Source organism: Pinus tabuliformis, chromosome 5_1 (genome assembly GCF_031772625.1).
Source record: "Pinus tabuliformis cultivar Carrire ecotype Pingquan chromosome 5_1, CPIR1, whole genome shotgun sequence".
Lineage (NCBI taxonomy): Eukaryota > Viridiplantae > Streptophyta > Pinopsida > Pinales > Pinaceae > Pinus > Pinus tabuliformis.
In genome coordinates, this window is record NC_142305.1 from 185,285,917 (window position 1) to 185,297,425 (window position 11,509).

Genomic DNA, 11,509 nt, shown 5'->3' on the forward strand with positions numbered 1-11,509 from the left:
TGATCCTCTTGTTACCAAGTGTAACACTAATCACTCACATTGATCTCACACCCTGAAAACTGCGCAATCCTCAACAAACCTTATTCCTTCTACATGGATGAGTTTCCTTTATATGAAAATTCCTCCAACTAATAGTACAATGTCCCTGTCTTTAATCTCAATTGGGTCTTTGTCTGAACTGACATGCATGAGTTATTTATGAGAGAATCTTCAGTTATCTAGAGTACACTAGTTTCATGCATGCATGCATTAACTGACTGAACTCATAATTAGTTCCTCAAACTGTTTGGAACTAATTTAACTGGACATAACTTAGTTAACTGAGCTAACTAATTACAACTCAAATAAAACTCATCCTTATCTCCTTAATTAAGGGATAATCTCCTTAATTTAAGGGATAATTGTTGCATGACTTCACAAAGACTTCCAGCTTGAATTTCTCCAACTAATTAATCCAAGATGAATTAATTAATTATTTTTCAAGCAGCTGGTGAGACTAAATTCGAATTTTAATTCAAGGACAAATTAAAATTAGAATATTTTGAATGTTATTTTTAGCATTTCTTGTTGCTATTTTCAATACATAGACTTCCTGAGGTGCATAGATCTGAAATTCAACCTAGGTATTCACCAACTTCTTCTATGGAAGTTGTAGTTGAAGAACCTATATCCCCTACTGAAGGAGTTATATTTCTCTATTCAAAGGGAGAACAAATCTTAGGACAAGAGTTAGAAGTTCCTAGTGAGGAAGAGGAAGAAACTTTTTCTGAAGTACCATTACTAGAAAAATCAGAGGAAGAAGTAGACAATCCTATTGTTGAACCGTATATTAATTTTGATGAATTTAAAATGGAAGGAGAAGGGGAAGGAGAAGTACACAATGAAAATGGTAAAACTAGGATTGGTGGTGGAAAAGGTAGAGGAATAAATAGAGGGTTTGGAGGAGGAAGGAAGGGAGAACCTGATCCTTATGGATTTCCTATCTTTGATGAAGATACCACAACCACAATGAAAAATATATCACCTTTTATTCTTCCCAATTTTCATGGCTTAAGAAATGAGTATCTAGAGACATTTCTTTTTTAGTTTAAAGTATTATGTATATCCTACGACTATTTACTCGATACTCAAAAATTGAAATTATTTCAAACTACTCTAAAATATGGAGCCCTTAAATGATTTATGGGTTTAGGAACACATATTATTAGAACATGGGATGAAATAAAGAGGGTGTTCCTAGAAAAATACAAAGATTATTGTATGCCCCATAACATTAAGGATGAAGTCTTTAAGATGATGCAAAAGGAGGATGAAAGCCTTGAAGACCTACGGGAAATATTTGCCTACAATATTAAAAGGAATAAGATGCATAATATAGATGAGGAAAGATTAAAAGCTCTTTTGCTAAAATCTATAAGAGATGAGTGGATTGACGTCCTCAATTTAATGGGAAAACGAGATGTTTCCCAATTATCATTTGAAGAAATATGTGATTTTTGCAAGCATATTTCGAGATGTGAGGCTAGATATGGTAAGAATCCCAGAGACCCAGATATGTCAAGAGTTAGTAAATCTTCATCTGAAATAGTGAGTACAAAAGAATTACGAAATTTGTTTGATAAATTCAAAATAGATATCCTTGGAAATATTAGTGAACAACTAGATACTCTAAAGATACAAAACAAGCAAAAAGTTGAGATTGTTGCAATATTTATATTCTTTCCTAGGTGTAGGAAAAATCATGCCCTATGAGAATGTCCTCTTGATAGTGTAGAAATGTGTGTCATATGTGCTGAAAATCATGATACAAAAGAATGTCCTTAGATACCTAGGCTTAAGGTTGTCTTTCGGGATGAAGTTGGATCAAGACAAGATGAATTACTCTGCTTTATTTCTTAAATACCATGGGAGTCTCAACAGCTGGTATGACACAAGGTCTTAACACTCAATAGAAATCATATGCACAACCATAGAACAATTGGATTGCACCTATTACTTGGAAAACTTAGCCACCCCGGCCTCAAAACTCATCTTCAGAACAAGATTGGTAGAATTATTATGTTATATATCCATAATATCCTTAATGCCAACAACCTTATTCGCCTTACCAACCTCAATACTACCCTCCTCAACCAACCCAGTCTCCTCAACCACAATTCCAAGCACAACCACCAAATAAACCACTTCCATTACCATCCACTCCATTTCCCCAAAAATATAATCAAAATCCTGCTCAATCACTCCCAAACCCAAATAATAAAAATCAACAACCTATCTACAATGTAGAGGGTCAAAATTTTCAAGCTTGTATGATAACCCATTTGGTCTAAATGATGTCCAAATTAGATCTGGTAGGGTTTTACAAAAGAAGTCATCACAAGTTGTCATCCAAGAATCTAAGGAGGATGAGATTCTTGAAAAATAAACACTTCTTGGCCAAGAAAAGACTCCTCCAAAGGAATATGTTCCTACACATTTAAATTATAACCAAATAAACCCAGCTTCTAACATTCTTGTAGTAGAACAAGCTTTTGTTTCCCTACGAAATCCACCTTTTCCTGAAAGGCTTAAAATTAATAAGGGAATAGAAAGCAATAATTGTTTTACCAAAATATGATATGCTACATGAATTGAACAATATATGCCTCAAAATTCATTTAATCCAAGCTATAAAGGAAATACCAATATTTGCAAAAACAATTAAGGAGATGTGCATTAAAAAACTAGGAAGAAAAAGAAAAGATGTCAAGAAATTCAATTGGTAGGAAAGATTGCAGATATTATGATGAGGAAACCAATAGTTCAAAAATATCTAGATCCTGGTAGCCCTATTGTAAAAAATCACATTAATGGTATTGAAATTCCAAATGCCCGATTTATGTAGGAAAGCCATTGATATCATAAGCAAAAAAACTATGGATCAATTGAAGCTTCCCAATCTTGAATATACCCCAACTTTACTACAATTAGCAGATAGATTTGTTATCCAACCGAATGGTATATTAGAAGATGTGTCTGTCTGTTTGGATTCATGGGAGTATCCTATTGATTTTATGATTTTAACTCCAAAGAATAATTTAGGAGGCCAACCATTGATCCTTGGTAGACCCTGGCTAGCTACAGCTGATGCATTCATAAGCCGTAGATCTGGTGATATGTATATCTATGATGGTAGCTCTACTAAGAAATTCACTTTTCACCCACCTGAAAAAACAATATTGAAGTAGAAATTCAAGTTTGGATAGATGGTGAAAATGAAGAATTTGATTATATTCAACCAGTATTTACTCTTTCACAAATAGATGAGGAAGATAAATTAATGAATTTGATGAACAATAATGATTCTTCTTAATATTATGAACAAGATCAAATTTTTCAAGAACAACGTAATATTGAATATTTATCATCTCATCAAATGGATTTACATTCTATGGAAAAGTCTTGTAATTCTTTAATAGAAATCTTTCCAAGAAAAACATTAAACATTAATAATAACTTGGAAGAATTTCAAAAGAGAAAATTGATAAAGATGCTACAAAAACATTCTTCTGCAAATGCATGGGAATATACTTATATGAAGGGAATCGGTCCCAAAACATGTATGCATCATATTTATATTCAAAAAAAATCCAAACCAATTATATAACCTCAAAGAAAGATGAACCCCAATCTAAGAGAAATTGTTAAGGAGGAATTACAAAAGCTACTTAATGTGAATTTCATTTATCTGATATCAGATAGTCAATGGGTTTCACCTTTAGTAATTGTTCCAAAGAAGAATGGAAAATGGAGAGTATGCATTAATTATAGAGAATTGAATAAAGCTACTTTGAAAGATCATTTTCCATTACCTTTTATCGATCAAGTACTAGATACCTTAGTAGGGAAGAAATATTTTTCATTTCTCAATGGTTTCAGTGGATATAACCAAATCCAATTGGCACCAGAAGATCAAGACAAAACAACCTTTACATGCCCATGGGGTACATATGCCTATAAAGTACTTCATTTTGGGTTATGTAATGCACCTGCAACATTTCAAAGAGAATTTTTGGGTATCTTTTCTGATCTAATTCATGTTTGTGTGGAAGTCTACATGGATTATTTTACTGTCTATGGAAATGCTTTTGAAGAATCTCTTGAAAAAATAGAAAAAAATCTCATTAGGTGTAAAGAAGAAAATATTTCATTAAGTCATGAGAAATTTTTTATGATGTTTAATGAGGGAATTTTTATAAGCCACCATATTTCAGGTGATGGAATTATGGTGGATACATCTACGGTAGAAGTAATTTCTAAAATTTCAATTCCTAATTGTCAAATAGATGTTAGAATCTTTCTTGGTTTTACTAGATATTACAGAATATTCATAGAAAACTTTACAAAAATAGCCTCTCCACTTTTTAATCTTTTTATAAAACATTGTGATTTTGTTTGGAATTCTAACTGCCAAAAAGCATTTGAATCATTAAAGCAGAAAATATTTGAAGCACCAATTTTAAGAGGACCTAATTGGTCTCTTCCTTTTAATATTTCAACTGATGCTTCAGATATAGCTTTGGGAGTTGTGTTGGGACAAAACTATCTAATTCCTTATGTTATTTATTACATAAGTAAAAATTTGACTCCTACAGAGTTGAATTATATTGTAACAGAAAAGGAGTTTTTAGTGTTTTGCATTCCATTAATAAGTTTCAACATTATATCACTGGTTATTAAAATTTCATTCATACATATCATTCTTCCATTAGATATTTAATGAATAAACCAATTACTAATACCAGGATTACTAGATGGTTGTTTTTTTACAAGAATTCAATATTACTATTCTTGGCAGGCCAGGAAAAGAAAACGTAGTTGTTGATTTCCTTTCTAGAGTGCAAAATGATTATAATGATGTTCCTATAAAAGATAATTTTCCTGACAAGTATCTTTTTTCAATATCTATTAAAAATCCTTGGTTTGTAGATACTGCTAACTATTTGGCTACAGGATAGTTACCCCCATAGTTATCAGCCAAAGAGAAACAAAAAGTTATCAAATATAGTGCACCTTACTCTTGGATAGAGGGAGAATTATATCTAATTGGACCTAATTTAATCATCTGAGGATGTGTTCATGAAGATGGAGTACCAGAAATATTGAAAGCTTGTCATGATGAACCATGTGGAGGACACTTTGTTGATAGAAAAATTGCTTACGAAATCATTATTTGGGATATTATTGGCCTTCTCTTTTTAAATATGCCAAGGAATGTGTCAAGAGATGTGATAGATTCCAAATAATGGGAAGCCCCATTCCATCAGAAGATATGCCTCTACAACCTTAGGTACTTATATAGCCTTTCGAAAAATGGGCTCTAGATTTCATTGGTCCAATCACTCCTCCATCTAAATAGAAAAGGTATATACTTGTTTGTACAGATTATGATACAAAATGGTTAGAAGCTAAACCACTTCCTTTTTATACTAGAAATGTTGTAGTTACATTTATTTTTTAGGATATTTTTACTTTTTTTTTTGTGTCCCAAGGGAAATTGTGACAGATCAAGGTACTCAATTAACATCTAAATTGGTGCAGAAAATAATGGAGTAATACAAAATCAAACATCACAAGTCTACTCTATATCATCCACAAGCCAATGGGAAAGTGGAATCTATCAATAAGGTACTTGAATCAATCCTGACCAAGACTATACCCTTGCATAGAAATCATTGAGCAGAAAGGCTTCCAAAGGCACTATGGGCATATCATACCACATGGAGAAACACCACTGGACATACTCCCTATGGGCTTGTCTATGGGAACTAAGTTTTGCTTCCAATTGAGTTCCAAGTGGAGCCTTTCTAAACAGTAGCAAAATTGGTCCTTAATCTATTTGAAGCTCAGAAACAAAGGTTAGCACAATTGAATGAATTAAATGAAATCGGATCAGATGTTATCCAAAGAATCAACATAGTCTAGCAGCAAAGATTGAGATAGCATGAAAAAATTATCAAAGATAATAAATTCAAGCCAGATGATTGGGCTCTCCTTTTTTACCCTAAATTCAAATATTTTCAAGGAAAATTTTAGACTTGCTAGCTTGGTCCCTATGAGATAGACATTGTCTTTGATAATGGAGAGTTAGAATCAAAACTTTTGATGAAGAAAAATTTACCTTCTTTGTTAATGTTCATATATTAAGGTTATATCATAAACCATTAACAAAAGAAGATTTTTTCAAATATTGCAAGATAAATCTGATTTCAAGCTAATTGCAAAGGGAGATTTTTCTCCTCACCCTTCAACCCAATTGTAATTTTCTTTCCTCAAATAAATAAATAGAAAAGGACAAAATCAAAAACAAAAACCAAACAAAACAAAACAAAAAAAAACAAATGAAGATAAAATATAATAATAAGTATAGGCATGAAAACCAACATTGTTGGCATGTCTATATAGAAAATATCAACTGAAAACCAAGAATTCTTGGTTGTTCAGATTTTCACATTCCTTGTCTTTTTCCCACTCTATTGTTGCCTCTCTTTTCTTCTAATAATTTTACGTCTAGTGTATCACTTTTGAGGCCTATTTTCTTCAAGTTTCACTAGGAATCAGCAACAATAAAATTCCACTCCATCAAAAGCAACAAAAAATTCAAAGAGAACAGTTGTTGAATCAGTGACATTATGCAGCCTTGAAATTTTTCAGCCCATATCAACCAACATTAAAGGAAGCATTAGCATACTCCAAATCTCCACCAAAGGAAAATATATCAAATTTCAAAGAGGTATGTACTAAGTTATGTAAGTAGGATGTTAGACTATCTTTAATTTTAGATCATTAGATTTGTAAACTCATCGAATGATCATGATACATATACTATAAAAATTGAGCAAATCCTAGACCTTGTAACACCTCCTACCATTATAGCTCTACAATCATATCCTTTGCAACCTTCATTGTCATCATATCTCGAGTTGTCACATCGAAATATCTCCAAAATCACCTGAATTCTAGCAATGCTATAAAAATGGATCTAAGGATCATGAAAATCATTGGCGTAAAAGGAGAAATTGAACTATGAATTAAACATTTCCATAAGAAACCTATTTCACCTTCGCTTCACACCATCAAACCATCCAAACTTATAGACCATCCTTTCATCACCCCCACCACCTTTGTCAAGAGAAATAATTCAGGATCGAAACTCCTCCCTCACCATGGGTGTCATCATCAAATAAGAACCCAAAGGAATAAAATTCCTTCGAGCATATCCATGGGTCAAGGATCAGTTGCAACAAGTAGGTTGGCTCAATTTATTTGAAAAATTTGATGGGCATAAGATATAGGTTACAAAATCATTTTCATGGGAATTTGATGGAGTAGAGGTGTATATTAGAGACATTAAACTCATAATTACAGAGTCCATATTGGTAGAGGCAACAAGTCTACCCAAGAATATAGAGAGTTGGTTCAAAAATAGGAAAATTGAAGAAAAAGAATGGATAGTCTTCCTCTGAGACCCAAGTATGGATACTTCTATTTTCAAAAAATGGATACCAGTGACTGCATTGAAAACGAAGTGGAGATTTTTTTTTCTAGTCATTCAAAAATTCTTAACTTGTGGGGAGAAGATATGGCACCGTGCTTTTCTACCATGTTCGGATCTTAATGCACTTCATTGATGGAAATGAGCTAAATTTACAATACCTCCTACTTTGTAGTCTCAATAAAATGGATTCCAGTGTATAATGAGTCAAAAACCCTTAACAGTGCCCTTTATCATCATGGGTTAATTAAAATTCTTATTGAAGTACATGTGAAGGCAAAGGGTGGTAATTGGCAACTATTTTGTGTCTGAAATAATGTTGTAGAAGCTCTGGAGGAAGAAATGGTTGCAAAACTAAGAGAATTTGGTGCAGGATAGTTTCAAACCCTAACATTGGGCTCATCAATGAGGAATAGGGTTTAACTATCAATGAAGAGGAAAAAATGGAAGCTTCACCATAGGTACCTGAACATGACATGCCTCTTTATCAATTCTTGAAGAAAATTAAATAGAAAAATGAAAAACAAGATGTTAGAAGAAATAATGTCTGCACAAGTATCAAGTAGTCTAAAGAAACAAAAGAATCAAAACTAATGGACAAGGAACAAACCAAAATGAGCAAGAGAAAAGGCATAAAAAAGACAAAGGAACCATTAGTGAAGCTGAGGAGTAAATTATTTCTAAGCATTTAAACATATAGTCGCCTGAGATAGTTGACCTTGAGGAGGGAGATCATTGCATGAATGAAAAAGCTAGAGCATGATCATTTTATCGAACTCCAAGTCCAACCAGGAAGACCCCCAAAATCGACCCAGTCCAATAGTATATCTTTGATTATGTGGAATTACTGGAGAAAAGAGCAAAAAAAAAGGTAAATTCCCCTCTCCAAAGTGAATATGAAAATATTTTTAATAAAGAGGTCCCCTTGACTGATGGCATTCATCAAAAATAATACAAGATTGTAGATGCTTTAAAACAAGATATATATGAGTTAGAGATATTGAATAAGCATCTCAAATAATAACATAAAGAAATAAAAGTACAAAATGAAATCTTGAGGACTCAAAATGATAATACACTTTTTCATTTGTGCCACTAGTATAAGAAAAACAAGAAACTCAAGGCTAATAACAGGTTCCTCAGAAACAAAGTTAGAGGGTTGTATAGCAAGATTTTAATGAAGAAACCAAGATTAGCATTCAGTGTTAAGAATCAAAAATGAGGCACTAGTTTGGATGCCCTAATCTAAGCTTCAGAGATAGTACAGTGAATAAAATAATTGGAAAATTTGAAGGTTTGATGCATGAGGACATGCAAAACCCTCGGTGTGGGGAAATGTTGAAGTCCTTAATTGTCTTATTTTTTATAACCCTTTTACTTTCCTTTCCATCCTTTTCATGATAGTTTTTCTACATGCTCATGTTGAAAGGTCACTTCAAATATGCTCAAACATCATTAAAGGTATCATTCTTTCATGATTTATAATCTTTGGTTTCTTTGTGAAATTTAATCAAAACATTCCTATAGCTACCAAATTACACTTGTTCTACAGCTAAGAAAATATTTTGCAGCTACATCCGTGGTTACATAGGTTCCAGTGCACTTGAAGAGTAACAAAAGATATAGGTATATGGAAAATGTTAAACATGTAGACATCCACCTATCACATTGATCTGGCAACTCACTTGGTTTAAGATATCTAAAGGTCAAACCAGAAGACAAATTTGGTTATAATACTCCGTGCATAGAATTTGAAGGAGGATTGTGGAATCATCAAGCGAGCATGGAATTGGATGAGAATAATTTGGAATCAAAGTTACGATATGTGAAATCAAAATATTCTCATGATTTTCTCTTCTAGTAGCAAGTCATGAGAAGAAGGACTCCAATTTCAATTTAATCTCTTAGTTTCCAAGTGAAAACTTACGTCTCGGCTTATAACTCTTAAGACTATTATTTAACAAAGGATTATAAAAAGGCCTCAAGTGAAGCAATAGACATATTTACTCTCTTTAAGTTTGTAATTATTTACTATTGAAGGCTACGACGTTTAATACAAGTTACTTTGTTCCTTTAGTGATCAATGTGTGGGTGATAGTTTGATAATTGATCTCATGCTTAAACTCAATAGGAGGGCCCCCTGAAGATTTTTAAGTTAGTTTAGTATTTGGTTATGTTAGCTGTCAACTTATTTTATGAATAGTTTCTTTCTAATTTCATTTTTTTATGAAACCAACTCACAAAAAGATAGAAAAGAGAGATAAACGCCTTAGAATTCAGCCTCTTCGAGGGGGAAACCTCCTTTACATTACACAAGTGAACAATTCTTGGATGATACAAATGAAAAAACCTCCTTTCTATATATAGGAGTCTAAGGGGTCAAAATATAACCAAAGCCAACCTAACAATAATAATATAAGGGCACAAAAATAACAATAGTGGGCTTCTATGGGGCACAATAATAAAAATATGGGGACAATAGGGGCACAACAATAACAATAAGGGATACAATGAAAATAGTAATGGAGGAATCACTAGTATTATAGGGACCTAACATGTCCCTCTCCTTAAAAAAGTGTTGTCCTCAATGTTTGAGTAGTTTTGGATGCTTTTGTATAAAATTATCATCCTCCCATGTGGAATCTTCAACGTGTAAGTTCTTCCACTTGATGAGATACTCTGAAATTGATTGGTTTTCTAGTTGTCGAGTTCTTGTTTCTTTGACTGCTTCAGGTTCCAATATGAATTTTTCCTTCCTCGTCAAGTTCTGGCAATATTGTTTGAACTGGGAGCTTGTCACCTATAACCTTCTTTAAGCATGACACATGGAAAATTGGATGCATTCGGGAAGCTGTAGGAAGCTCCAATTTGTATGTCATAGTACCTATGTTTAGCAACACCTTGTACGGACCATAATACTTTGGTGATAATTTATTATCCTTCTTAGCTTGCTTGAGGAATATTTGTTTATATGGTTGTAGCCATAGGAATACCTAATCATCTACATCAAAACTTCTTTCGTTGTGGTGTTGATATGCCTGATGTTTCATTCTATTCAGCGCCAAGGTGAGGTTATCCTTTAAGAGTTGGAGAACTTGTTGTTGATGCTCGATGTGATCTTCCACTGCTTGAACCCTAGAATTTTCTCTTAAATATGATGTGATGGAGGGTGGATGATATCCATAAATGGAGTCATTTTTTTTGCAGTATGGAAGGAAGTGTTATACCACCATTCAGCCAGAGGAAACCATTTGACCCATTGTGTCTGTTTATCAGATATAAAGCAACGAAGATATCCTTCCAAACATTTGTTTACTATCTCAGTTTTTCAATCAGATTGAGGATGATAAGATGAGCTATGAGCTAATTGAGTACCAAGACAAGAAAATAATTATGTCCAGAAATTTCCAATGAAAATGGGATCTCTGTCACTTACAATAATATTTGGGTTTCCATGTAGCTTTTGAATTGTTTCCATAAATGCAGTCAAAATTGTATTGGCTTTAAATGGATGAGATAATGCACAAAAGTGTGCATAATTGGTAAGTCTGTCAACTACCACCATGATAACTCTCTTTCTTTCGGACTTGGGTAAACCTGTGATAAAATCCATTGAAGCCTCCTCCCGGTGTTGCCTTCGAATGGATAAAGGTTGTAATAGACCTAGGGTCTTAATTGTTTCAACTTTATTTTGTTGGCAAACCAAACATTCTGCCACAAACTTTTCAATATCCGATTTAAGACCATCCCAAAAAAAATCCTTCTTAACCCAGTGGTAAGTTCTTAGAAATCCTGAGTGCACTCCTAAGGGAGAGGTGTGAAATTCCCTAAGAACATTTTGTTTGAGTTGAAAATTCTTACATAGGTATAACCAATATTTGTACCATAACGAATCATTTTTCCAGCTAAATGTATCAGATGTATTTGGATCTTGTTGTAAATTTTGAATGAGTGCCCACACTTCTTCGTCATTCT